Below are 13956 nucleotides of genomic sequence, written 5' to 3'. Positions count from 1 at the left end.
CCTAGATATTTGGGGACTACTGGGTGTGAAGTGGTACCTCATTGTGTGTTTTTCAATGCATTTTTTTATTGTGAACTTGAACATAAGTACCTAACAATGATGAGCCTCAAAGTACAATCTAGTAGTTAGCAAATTTCAAAGAATGTCATGGGTCACAGCTTCACAACTTCAGCCATTTACATCATTGTAAAATATAACATATATAGGAAGGTGTTAACTTTAGATGTACAGCTAAACAAGCAATTCTGTAGGTAATTTCAGAAACTGTTATGGGTTACAGTTCGACAGTTTCAGTTCTTATTATGCAATATAGGGTATATACAGAAAGGTGAACACTTTCAGAGCACAATTCGATGAGTAGCTATAAAGCAAATTTAGAAGGATGTTATAGGTTATACTTCCACCATGTCATTTACCTCCTTCCAGCAATCCAACACCCCAGTATCTAAAAAAAAATGTATATTTATATGAAGTTTAAGTATTCATAGACCTTTGTTAAATCTTACCTTGTTTGTTGCTACTTCCTCTCATCTAATCCCTTTCTCCATCTTCAGGGGTGTCTAGGCAGTGAACACCCTAACTGGTTAATATTGAAAGGGGGTGTCAACAGCATGGGGAACGGGGCTGCAACTGACTTGTTTTTGAAGAGGCTGTTACCTCTGGATTTTAGGATTTGTCTGGCATAGGAACACTGGTGGATTTAAGTTTCTGACAGATAAAACTTAGTGGATCTTTTATAGAATCTCAGGTAGGGACCTAGGTATTTGGAGACTACTTTTGGTAAGGGCATGGCATACTGTGGCCATTTGGGATGTCTAGCTGTAGCTTGCATAAGAGAAACCTCCAGGATAGCCTCCTGACTTTGGGATCTCTCAGCCACTGTGATCTCAGTTTGTTGCCTTTCTTTTTTCCCTCTTATGGTCAAGTAGGCATTTTCAATTCCTCACTGCCAGAGCCAGGTTCATTCCTGGGAGTCATGTACCATGTCACCAGGGAGATTCGTTCCCCTGGGAGTCATGTCCCTCGTTGGGGGGAGGTTAATAAATTTACTTGCCAAGTTGGGTTTAGAGAGAGAAAGGCCACATCTGAGAAACAAAAGAGGTTCCTTGGAGGTGACTCAGGCATAATTATAGGAGGGCTCAGCCTCCCATTTACAACCCTAAGTTTCACAAGAGCAAGCTTGATTTATTAAGCAAGTCGAGGGCTTGATTTATTAAGTAGTGGGTTCCTCATTTCACTGAATATATATTCTATCCCAAGATAAACAGTTTCTTACGTTATCTTCACTTAGGTGTACAATCATCATCACTCTCAACTTTCAAAAATTATCATAACATAATGCATCCCAGAGCTCTTATCAGCTGCTAATTATTCATCCCTAGTATTAGTGTAGTGTTGGTAAGATATTGCTATTAAATGTAGTCTTTAATATGTAATGGGTACTTTTCCCATGTATCACTCTTTTGTTAACCCTCTGCACCAGTGTCATACCTTGAAAGTATATCAAGGTAACAATTATTTAGTTTTGTGGTGCTACTCTGTGGGTTGCATGCCTTTAACAACCATTTATGAACATGTTCGCCTTCAGTTCATCCTGATACTTATAATCCCACTAGCAAACCATAGTCACACCTGACCATTCCCATACCATTAAGTTCACCGACATTATCATATCTATACATATTAGATTATCATTTCCCATTCACTAACTTCTATCTCTAGGTCCCCTGTATCGTACATCATCAGACACATATTTAACATTTTTCATGGAGTTCACATTAGTGGTAACATACAATATCTTTCCTTTTGTGTCTAGCTTATTTCACTCAGCATTATGTCTTCTAGGTTCATCCATGTTGTCATATGTTTCGTGACCTCATTCCTTACTGCTGTGTAGTATTTCATTGTGTGTATATACCGCATTTTGTTTATCCACTCATCTGTTGAAGGACATTTGGATTGTTTCCATCTCTTGGCAATTGTGAACAATGCCGCTATGAACACTGATGTGCAAATATCTGCTTGTGTCATGGCTTTCAGATCTTCCGGGTATATACCGAGAAGTGAAATTGCCGTATCGTAGGGTAACTCAATATCTGGTTTTCTGAGGAACTGCCAAACTATCTTCCACAGTGTCTGTGCCTTATACACTCCCACCAACAATGAATAAGGGTTCCAAATTCTCCACATCCTCTCCAGGATTTGTAGTTTCCTATTTGTTTAATGGCAGCCATTCTTATTGGTGTGAGATGATATCTCATTGTGGTCTTGATTTCCATCTCCCTAATAGCTAGTGAAGATGAACATTTTTTTCATGTGTTTTTTAGCCATTTGTATTCCTCTTCAGAAAAATGTCTTTTCAGATCTTCTGCCCATTTTATAATTGGGCTGTTTGTACTATTGTTGTTGAGTTGTAGGATTTCTTTATATATGCAAGATATCGGTCTCTTATCAGATACATGGTTTCCAAATATTTTCTCCCGTTGCGTTGGCTGCCTCTTTACCTTTTTGACAAATTCCTTTGAGGTATAGAAGCTTTTAAGTTTGAGGAGTTCCCATTTATCTATTTTTTCTTTAATTTGCTTGTGCTTTGGGTGAAAGGTCTGTTCTAGTTTGCTAATGCTGCGGAATGCAAAACACCATAGATGGATTGGCTTTTATAAAAAGGGGGTTTATTTGGCTACACAGTTACAGTCTTAAGGCCATAAAGTGTCCAAGGTAACAATCAGTAATCGGGTACCTTCACTGGAGGATGGCCAATGGCGTCCGGAAAACCTCTGTTAGCTGGGAAGGCACGTGGCTGGCGTCTGCTCTAAAGTTCTGGTTTCAAAATGGCTTTCTCTCAGGACGTTCCTCTCTAGCAAGCTTGCTCCTCTTCAAAACGTCACTCACAGCTGCACTTAGTTCCTTCTCTTTGAGTCAGCTCATTTATATGGCTCCACTGATCAAGGCCCACCCCGAACGGGTGGAGCCACGCCTCCATGGGAACACCTCATCAAAATCATCACCCACAGCTGGGTGGGGCACATTCCAAGCAAATCTATCCAGCACCAAAACGTCTGCCCCACAAGACTACAAAGACAGTGGCATTTGGGGGACACAATACACTCAAACCGGCACAGGTCTAAGAAGAAATCTCCTAATACTACATCTTGAAGATGTTTCTCTACGTTATCATCTAGGACTTTTATGGTACTGTCCCATATATTGAAGTCTTTGCTTCACTTTGAGTTAATTGTTGTATAGGGTGTGATATAGGGGTCCTCCTTCATTCTTCTGGATATGGATATCCAGTTCTCCCAGCCCCATTTGTTGAAGAGACTGTTCTGTCCCAGTTAAGGGATTTGGAAGGTGTTCCAGTTTTCTAATGCTGCCATTATGCAAAATTCCAGAAATGGATTGGCTTTTATAAAGGGTTAATTTGATTACAAATTTAGTCTGAAGCCCAAGAAAATGTTCAAATTAAGGCTTCAACACAAGTATACCTTCACTGAAGGAAGGCCAGTGGCGTCTGGAAAACCTCTATTAGCTCAGAAGGCACATGGCTGGCGTCTGCTGATCCCAGGTTGTGTTCCAGCTCCCCTTTCAGCTCCTGTGCATTCTTCAAACTGTTGCTCTTGTGGCGTTTTGTCCTCTGTTAGCTTCTCCAGAGCGAACTGTGGGCTAGCATTTCCAAAGTGTCAGCAAAAGTCTGCTTGCAGTGGCCATCTCCAAACTAGCTCTCTTGGCTACAGTCAACCCCAGGGGTCCACAACTCCAGGCATCTCTGATATAAGCCAGCTAGCATCTGGGACTGTGCTGGCATTTTTAAAGGACTCCACTCCAGTGATTAAATCAAGACCCACACTGAATGGGTGGGGCCACACCTCCTTGGAAATAATTCAATCAGAGTTATCACCTACAGTTGGGCGGGTCATTATCTCCATGGAGACAACTTAATCCAAAGATTCCAACCTAAGCAACACTAAAGCATCTGCCACACAAGATTGCATCAAAGGACATGGTGTTTTGGGGGACATAATACATCCAGACTGGCACAGGGGCCTTGTCAAAAATCAGTCGACTGTATGACAGTGTGATTGTGAAAACCTTGTGGATCACACTCCCTTTATCCAGTGTATGGATGGATGAGTAGAAAAATGGGGTCAAAAAATAAATGAAAAATAGGGTGGGATGGGAGGGGGATGATTTGAGTGTTCTTTTTTCTTTTACTTTTTATTCTTATTCTTTCTGGTGTAAGGAAAATGTTCAAAAACAGATTGAGGTGATGAATGCACAACAATATGATGGTACTAAGCTCAGTTGATTGTACACCATAGAAGATTGTACGGTATGTGAATATATCTCAGTAAAGCTGAACTGAATTAAAAAACAATCGGTCGACCGTAGATATGGGGGTCTGTTTCTGAATTGTCAATTCGATTCCGTTGATCAATATGTCTATTTTTTGTGTTAATACCATGTTGTTTTAACTACTGTGGCTTTATAGTAGGCTTCAAAGTCAGGAAGTGTAAGTCCTCCTGCTTCATTTTTCTTTTTTAGAATGTTTTTAGCAATTTGAGACATCTCTGCCTTCCAAATAAATTTGACAACTAGCTTTTCCAAGTCTGCATAGTAGGTTGTGGGAATTTTGATTCATATTGCATTGAATCTGTAGATCAGTTTGAGTAGGATTGACATGTTAACAATATTTAGCCTTCCTATCTGTGAACACAGAATATCTTTCCATCTCTTTAGGTCCCCTTTTATTTCTTTTAGTAAAGTTATGTAATTTTCTGTGTAGAGGTCATTCACATCCTTGGTTAACTTTATTCGTAGGTACTTGACTTTTTAGTCGCTATTATGAATGGAATATTTTTCTTGAGTGTCTCTTCAGTCAGGTAAATTTCTAGTGTATAGTGACATTACTGACTTACGTGCATTAATCTTGTATCCCACCACTTTGTTGAATTTGTTTATTAGCTCAGGCAGCTGTGTAGTCGATTTCTCAGGGTTTTCCAAATATAAGATCATATCATCTGCAAATAATGACAGTTTTACTTCTTCCTATCCAATTTGGATGCCTTTTATTTCTTTGTCATGCTGGATTGCTCTGGCTAGAACTTCCAGCACAATATTGAATAAGAGTGGTGAGAGTAGGCATCCTTGTCTCATTCCTGATCTTAGAGAGAAGGCTTTCAGTCTCTCACCATTGAGTACTATGCTGGCTGTAGGTTTTTCTTATATGCCCTTTATCATATTGAGGAAGTTTCCTTCAATTGCCACCTGTTGAAGTGTTTTATCAAAAAAGGATGTTGGGTTTTATTGAATGCTTTTTCAGCATCTATTGAGATAATAATTTGATTTTTCCCTTTTAATTTGCTAATGTGTTGTATTACATTGATTGATTTTCTTATGTTGAACCACCCTTGCATGCCTGTGATGAACCCCACTTGGTCATTGTGTATAATTTTTTTAATGTGTCTTTGGATTCGATTTGCAAGTATTTTGTTGAGAATTTTTGCATCTATATTCATTAGGGAATTGGCCTGTCATTTTCTTTTCTTGTAGCATCTTTATCTGGTTTTGGTATTAGAGTGATGTTGGCTTCATAAAATGAGTTAGGTAGTGGTCCATTTTCTTCATTTTTTTGAAAGAGTTTGAGTAGGAATGGTGTCAATTCTTTTTGGAAAGTTTGGTAAAATTCCCCTGTGAAGCCATCTGGCCCTGGGCTTTTATTTGTAGGAAGCTTTTTGATGACTGATTGGATCTCTTGTGATTGGTTTATTGAGGTCTTCTGTTTCTTCTCTGGTCAGTCTAGTTTGTTCATGTGTTTCCAGGAAATTGTCCATTTCCTCTATCTAGTTTGTTGGCGTACAGTTGCTCATAGTATCCTCTTATGATTTTTTAAATTTCTTTAGGATTCACAGTAATGTCCCCTTTCTCATTTATGATTTTGTTTATTTGGGTCTTCTCCCTCTTTGACTTTGTCAGTCAAGCTAAGGGTCTGTCAATCTTGTTGATCTTCTCAAAGAACCAGCTTTTGGTTTTATTTAATCTATTTTTTTGTTGTTGTTGTTCTCCATGTCATTTATTTCTGCTTTATTCCTTGTTATTTATTTTCTTCTACTTGCTTTGGATTAGTTTGCTGATCATTTTTAGCTTTTTCAGTTGTTCCATTAGTTCTTTGATTTTAGCTCTTTCTTCCTTTTTTTTTTTTTTAAATTTTGTTTTGAAATAAATTCAAAGTTATAGGAACAGTTGCAAAAACAATACAAACCCCATACACAGAACTCCAGCATACCCTGACCCCCCTCCCCCGATACTCCATCCAACAACTTTAACATGCTGTTACACTGCCATTTCTCTTTCACTCCTTCCCTTCCTTCCTCCCTATCTATCATCCATCACCTATTGCTCTGCCTTCTGAACATATGAGAGCAAGCTGCACACATCCTTGAACAAACACTATAATTCACATATACAATTCCCATGAGCAAGAACATTCTTTTATGCAATCCCATTAAGTGCAGCTAAGAAGTTCAAGAAGTTCAACATTGATACAAAGCTTACATTCTATATTCCTTTTTTTTTTTTTTTTTAATGTCTCAACTGTGTCCCTTTGAGCCTCCTGTCCTGCATCTTCAGATCCCATCCAGAATCATCCTTGGCATTCAATTGTCATCTATTTAGACTGTTTTTTTTGTTTTTTTTTTTTCCAATTGTGGGAACATATATACAGCCTAAATCTTCCCATTCCACCCCCTCCCTAGCATTCCATTAGTGGGATTAATCACATTTAGAATGTTGTAATGCTATCACCTTCCCACCATTCATTACTAGAAATTTCCCTTCACCTCAAACAGCAACCCTACACTCATTTCTTTCTTTTTTTTTTTTTTTCATTTTTATTGAGATTGTTCAGATACCATACAATCATCCAAAGATCCGAAGTGTACAATCACTTGCCCCTGGGTACCCTCATACAGCTGTGCATCCATCACACTTAATTGTTGTTCAGTTTTTAGAAACTTTTCATTACTCCAGACAAGAAATAAAGTGAAAGATGAAAAAAAAAAAAAAAAAAGAAAAGGAAAGGAAACTCTAATCCTCCCCTATCCCTAACCAACCCCCCTCAACTGTTGACTCGTAGTATTGATATAGTACATTTGTTACTGTTTATGAAAAAATGTTGAAATACTACTAACTGTAGTATATAGTTTGTAATAGGTATATAGTTCTTCCCTATATGCCCCTCCATTACTAACCTCTAATTGTATTGTCATACATTTGTTCTGGTTCATGGAAGTGATTTCTAGTATTTGTACAGTTGATCATGGACACTGCCCACCACAGGATTCAGTTTTATACATTCCCATCTTTTGACCTCCAACCCTCCTTCTGGTAACATATATAACTCCGAGCTTCCCCCCTCCACCTCACCCACACACCATTCAGCGCTGTTAGTCATTCTCACATCTTGCTACCAACACCCCTGTCCATGTCCAAACACCCAAGTTCATCCTAATTGAACATTCTGCTCATACTAAGCAGCCACTCCCCATTCTCAAGCCTCGTCCTGTATCTTGGTACCTTATATTTCATGTCTATGAGTTTACATATTATAATTAGTTCCTATCAGTGAGACCCTGCAATAATTGTCCTAATGTGTCTGGCTTATTTCACTCAGTATATTGCCCTCGAGGTTTTGTCATCAACCCATTTTTTTTTAAATATGGTTTTGTTCACTCACCATACATTCCATCCCAAGTAAATAATCGATGGTTTTCTGCATGGTCATACATTTATGTGTTCACCACCTTCATCATTATCTATATAAGAGCATCTACATTTCTTCCACAAGGCAGGAGGGAGAGTCAAAGAAGGTAGGCAAAAGAAAGAGGAAAAAAAAAGACAGCTAGGAAGCAGCAAAAGGAAAGATAACCTTAAATCAAAGTAGAATAAAGAATCAGACAATACCACCAATGTCAAGTGTCTAACATGCCTCCCCTATCCCCCCCTCTTATCTGCATTCACCTTGGTATATCACCTTTGTTACATTAAAGGAAGCATAATACAATGATTCTATTAGTTACAGTCTCTAGTTTATGCTGATTGCATCCCTCCCCCAGTGCCTCCCCATTTTTAACACCTTGCAAGGTAGACATTTGCTTGTTCTCCCTCGTCCCTACACTCATTTCTTAACTCCCCCTTTGCCCCTTCCCCCACTTCTCGTAATCCGTACTCTTGTTTTCATCTCTATGGTCATATTCTCTGATAATTTCTTTGTGTTTACTGTGGGGCTTAAAATTAACCTCTTAAATCCATAACAATCTTGATTTTCTTTGATACCAACTTAAATTCAATAGGACATGTAAACTATGTTCCTATACTCCTCCATTCCCCCACCTTTATATAGTTCTTGTCAAAAATTACATATTTTACATTGAGTCCAAAACCACTGATTTGTCATTAAAGTTTGTGTATTTTATAACATGTAGGAAGTAAATAGTGGAGTTACAAATCAAAAATTATTGACTTCTATTTGTATTCCATTGTGGTCAGAGAATGTGCTTTGAATATATTCATTTTTTTTTTTTTAATTTATTGAGGCTTGTTTTATGTCCCAGCATATGGTCAGTTCTGGAGACAGATCCGTGATCATTAGAGAAAAATGAGTGTCCTGGTGATTTGGGATGTAAGGTTCTATATATGTCTGTTAAAATTCTCTATATCTCTCTCTCCTTTCTTTGTTTCTTTGTCGGTAGGGCTCCCCTTAGTATCTGAAGTAGGGCAGGTCTTTTATTGGCAAACTCTCTCAGCATTTGTTTGTCTGTGAAAAATTTAAGCTCTCCCTCAAATTTGAAGGAGAGTTTTGCTGGATAAAGTATTCTTGGTTGGAAATTTTTCTCTCCCAAAATTTTAAATGTTGTGCCACTGCCTTCTCGCCTCCATGGTAGCCGCTGAGTAGTCACTACTTAGTCTTACGTTGTTTCCTTTGTATGTGGTGAATTGCTTTTCTCTTGCTGCTTTCAGAACTTGCTCCTTCTCTTCAGTATTTGAGAGTCTGATCAGAATATGTCTTGGAGTGGGTTTATTTGGATTTATTCTGTTTGGAGTTTGCTGAGCATTTATGCTTTGTGTATTTATATTGTGTAGAAGTTTTGGGAAGTTTTCCCCAACAGTCTCTTTGAATACTCTTTCTAGACCTTTACCCTTCTCTTCCCCTTCTGGGACACCAATGAGTCTTAAATTTGGATGCTTTATTTTATCTATTGTATCCCTGAGATCCATTTTTATTTTTTCAATTTTTTTTTCTCCATTCTTTCTTTTGTTCTTTCATTTTCTGTCCTGTGGTCTTCTAGGATGCTGAGTTGTTGTTCAACTTCTTCTAATCTTGTATTATGAGTATCCAGAGTCTTTTTAATTTGGCCAAAAATTTCTTTTATTTCCATAAGATCTTGTATTTTTTTATTTACTCTTGCAATTTCTTCTTTATGCTCTTCTAGTGTCTTCTTTATGTCCTTTATATCCTGTGCCATGGTCTCATTCTTTGATTGTAGTCCTTCGATTAATTGTGCCAAGTACTGTGTCTCTTCTGATATTTTGATTTGGGTGTTTGGGATTGGGTTCTTCATATCGTCTGGTTTTATCATATGCTTTAGGATTTTCTGTTGTTTTTGGCCTCTTGGCATTTGCTTTGCTTTTAAGGTTCTTTAAAGTTGTAAAAAAAATGCCAGTCTGATTTTTCAGAACTACAACTTGGTGGCGTACACTTTCTCTCACTAACCAGCAGATGGCATCTGTGAGTCACCTATTCCCCTCAAGTCAGTTCTCCTCAACTTTGTCTTTGTGGTGTGTGGGGAAATGATTCTTGTGGGGTTCAATTGGTGAACTCAATTTGGGTATGTTTTTGGTGCTGTCTACCCTGAATGTGGGGTGTGTGTCTGGGTGGTTAGGGAGGTAGGGCAGCTTTAATATTCTGACCTCCCAGGTGTTCCTGGAGATTCAAGGCTGTTGCAAGAGTCTAAGCCTTCATTTCAGTTTTGCCCCAGATTTTCTCTGCCCCTGATCCACAAGTCGCCGGCATTGACATCGTGTCCCTGGGTTTTCCGAGCGGGCCCCTTTTTCAGCTGTGATCTTCCAGGACCTCTGCTGAGGGTAGGCTGTGCTACATCACAAGTAAACGCCGTCCCTCAAGGGAAGCCCGGGGCCACCGGGCCATGCAGGGGCGCTCCCAGCCTGATGCAAAGATGGCTGAATGGGGCGTCTCAACCCCCCCCCCCCACCTTTTCACACAGCTCCGCCTTTCCAGCTCCAGGACAACTAGCTGTGTATGCACCCAAGGCCACTGCCCACGGCCGATATTGTGGCATGTGCGCGCTGCTGTGGGATACACTCCCTGTCACACTGGGTTTCCTGGTGCAGCTCTGGGCTGTGGGTACAGCCCTGGGCAGGAGTATCTCCAGCCCGCTAGGGAGCTGGCTGCAAGCAGTGTGGTTTCTTTCTCCTTTTGACTCTCCCTTCTGCCCCCTGGCCCTGAGGGAATCAGCAGTGGTCTGTCCTCCACGCCAGACACCAAGAGGTTGGCACAGCCCCCTCCTGCCATGCTTCACTGCGCGGTTCTCACTGTTGTAACTGCAGCCGCTCCTGGGTTTTGTTTTTTTTTTTTTTTAAAGAACTAGTCCATCTCCAAACGCCAACACCTGTTTTCCCTACACCACAGCACAGCCATGGGACTTTCAGCCGGCTTACTCACTTGTTTCAGAATGCAGACTCCCAGTTTCACCAAGTGTACGGTCCCTGTGGTTTAGCAGACCTTGTCCAGCTGGTGCATCGCTGAAACTGGTATTCTGGGCCACTTTCTGGTTTTTATCTAGTATTTTTCATGGAGGTGTTTTTTCGCCCTGTCTTACCTAGCTGCCATCTTAGGTTCTCCCTCTTCCTTTTTAATGTATGTATTTAGAGCTATAAATTTCCCCCTCAATACCGTCTTCACTGCATCCCATAGATTTTGATATATTTTGTTCTCATTTTCATTCTTCTCTAGATATTGACCAAATTCTCTTGCTGTTTCTTCTTTGACCCACTAATTGTTTAGGAGTGTGTTGTTTAACCTCCAGATACCTGTGAATGTTCTATATGTTTGATGGTTATTGACTTCTAATTGCATTCCATTGTGGTTATAGAATGTGCTTTGAGTAATTTCAATCTTTTTAAATTTATTGAGGCTTGTTTTATGCCCCAGCATATGATCTATCCTGGAGAAAGTTCCATGAGCACTAGAGAAGAATGTATTTCCTGGTAATTTGGGATGTTATGTTTACTATATATGTCTGTTAAGTCTAATTCATTTATCACATTGTTTAGGTTCTCAGTTTCCTTATTGGTCCTCTGTGTGGTTGATCTATCTGTAGGAGAGAGTGGTGTATTGAAGTCTCCCATGATTATTATGGAAGCATAAATTTATTCTTTCAATTTTGCCAGTGTTTGTCTCATGTACTTTGGAGCACCTTGATTGGGTGCATAAACGTTTGATTGTTATTTCTTCTTGGTGAATTATTTTTTTTATTAGTATATAGTGTCCCTCTTTGTCTCTTATGACATCCTTGCATTTAAAGTCTCTTTTATCTGAGACTATTGCTACCCCTGCTTTTTTCTGGCTGTAGCTTGCATGGAATACTTTTTTCCTTCCTTTCACTTTCTATCTTTTTGTGTTGCTGGGTCTAAGATGAGTCTCTTGTAAATAGCATATTGATGGTTCATATTTTTTAATCCATTCTGCCAATCTCTATCTTTTAATTGGGGAGTTTAATCCATTCACATTCTTTTGACTGGGCCATAACTTTGTTTTTCTTAGTATAGGTTGTAATTTTCTGTTGTCTAGGCATGGTTTCCTTGGTTATCCAAATCAGGTTTTCCCAGACCAGAACAGGCTCAGATCCCAGAGGGAAGAAATATTCAGTATCTGGTTTCCCTGTGGGTGTGTCTTAGAAAATTGCTCCACCCTTTGATCCCTCAGGTCACTGTGCTTTTCTGCCCAGCAGGTGATGCCTGTTAGCCTATAATTCTTGACTGGTGTGAGGAGGTATGACCGTGTTCCCCCAGGCTCTGGGATCTGGTTCCGAATGGAAAGGGCCCCACCCCTTTCCTCCTAGAGAAGACAGACCCCCCCCAGGTGGAGGTCATTAGCATTTCAATGGTCTCATTCTCTGCTTGTGCTGTCTCCACCCTTCCCCAAGTCACAGCCCTGGAAACTGGAAATGACTGGGGCTTTCTCCCTTGAGCCGAAAAAGAAACAGATAGTCCCATTCAGACCCAGTCCAAGGTGACCCTCCGGCTCTCCAAGGTCAGTCATCACCCAAAGCCTCTGTCTGTTTTTTGGGGCTGTGTACCTGTAGTGAGCAGTTCACACTCACTACTTAAAACCCCAGCTGGAGCTCAGCTGAGCTATATTCGCTTGCTGGGAGAGAGCTTCTCTCTGGAACCACGAGGCTTTGCAGCTCGGGCTATGGGGAAGGGGGTCTCACGACTTGGATCCACAGGTTTTACTTAGAGATTTTATGCTGTGATCTTGGGCATTCCTCCCAATTCAGGTTGGTGTATGATGAGTGGATGGTCTCGTTTGTCCCCCCGCAGTTCTTTTGGATTATTTACTAGTTGTTTCTGTTTTTTTGTAGTTGTTCCAGGGGGACTACTTAGCTTCCACTCCTCTCTATGCCACCATCTTGCCCCGCCTCCCCATTCACATTCAATGTTATTACTGTGAAGGGAGTTCTTGAATCATCCATCTTATATTTTGGTTTTTATTTGTCAGATCTATTCCCCGCCCCCCCTTTATTTCCTTTAAGTTACCCTTACTAATACTCTTCAGTTCTGTGTCCTTCTCCAGCCCTCTCTCCCCTTTTTTTCTCAGCCAGTAGCGCTCCCTTTAATATTTCTTGTAGGGCAACTCTCTTGTTAATGAATTCCCTCAGCATTTGTTTGTCTCTCAAAATTTTAAGCTCTCCTTCAATTTTGAAGAAGAGCTTTGCTAGATGAAGAATTCTTGGCTGGCAATTTTTCTCTTTCAGAATTTTAATTATGTCATATCACTGCTTTCTCCCCTCCATGGTGCCCGCTAAGTAGTCAGTAATTAGTTTTATGTTTTCCTTGTATGTAGTGAGACTTTTCTCCCTTGCTGCTTACAGAACTTTCTCCTTGTCTTCAACATTTGTCAATCTGATCAGAATGTGTTTTGGAGTGGTTTATTTGGATTTATTCTATTTGGAGTTCGTTGGGCATCTTTGATTTGCATATTTATGTCATTTTGAAAGGTTGGGAAGTTTTCTCCAACATTGTCTTTGAATACTCTTCTTAACTCTTTACTCTTCACCTTCTGGAACATCAGTGATTCTTATATTTACATGCTTCGTGTTGTCCATTATTTCCCTAAGCTGCTTTTCAGATTTTCAATTTTTTGTGTGTGTGCTTTCAACTTCCATCATCCTGTCCTTGAGGTTGCTAATTTATTCCTCTGCCTCTTCAAATTTGGTGTTATGTGTCTCAAGAATATCTTTAATTTGATCAACAGTATCTTTTATTTCCATAAGATCCCCTATTTTTAAAATTGACTCTTGCAAATTCTTCTTTATGCTCTTCTAGGGTGTTGCGGTTTGTTATTGCTGCCATTATGCAAAATACCAGAAATGGATTGACTCTTATAAAGTGGGTTTGTTTGGTTACAAAGTTACAGTCTTATGACCATGCAAATGTCCAAACAAAGACATCAACAGTAGGGTACCTTCTCTGAAGAACACTGATGGCATCTGGAACCTCTGTTAGCTGGGAAGGTATGTGGCTGGCATCTGCTTGCTCCCAGGTTGCGTTTCAAGATGGCATTGTCCAAAATGTCTCTTTTAAGATGCAGCTGTTCTGAGGTCCTTCTGTTTGTAAGCTTTTATAGGACTCCAGTAAACTAAGTAAGACCCAGGCTGA

This window comes from Choloepus didactylus, chromosome 1, assembly GCF_015220235.1.
Source record: "Choloepus didactylus isolate mChoDid1 chromosome 1, mChoDid1.pri, whole genome shotgun sequence".
Classification (NCBI taxonomy): domain Eukaryota; kingdom Metazoa; phylum Chordata; class Mammalia; order Pilosa; family Megalonychidae; genus Choloepus; species Choloepus didactylus.
This window is presented reverse-complemented; position numbering follows the sequence as displayed.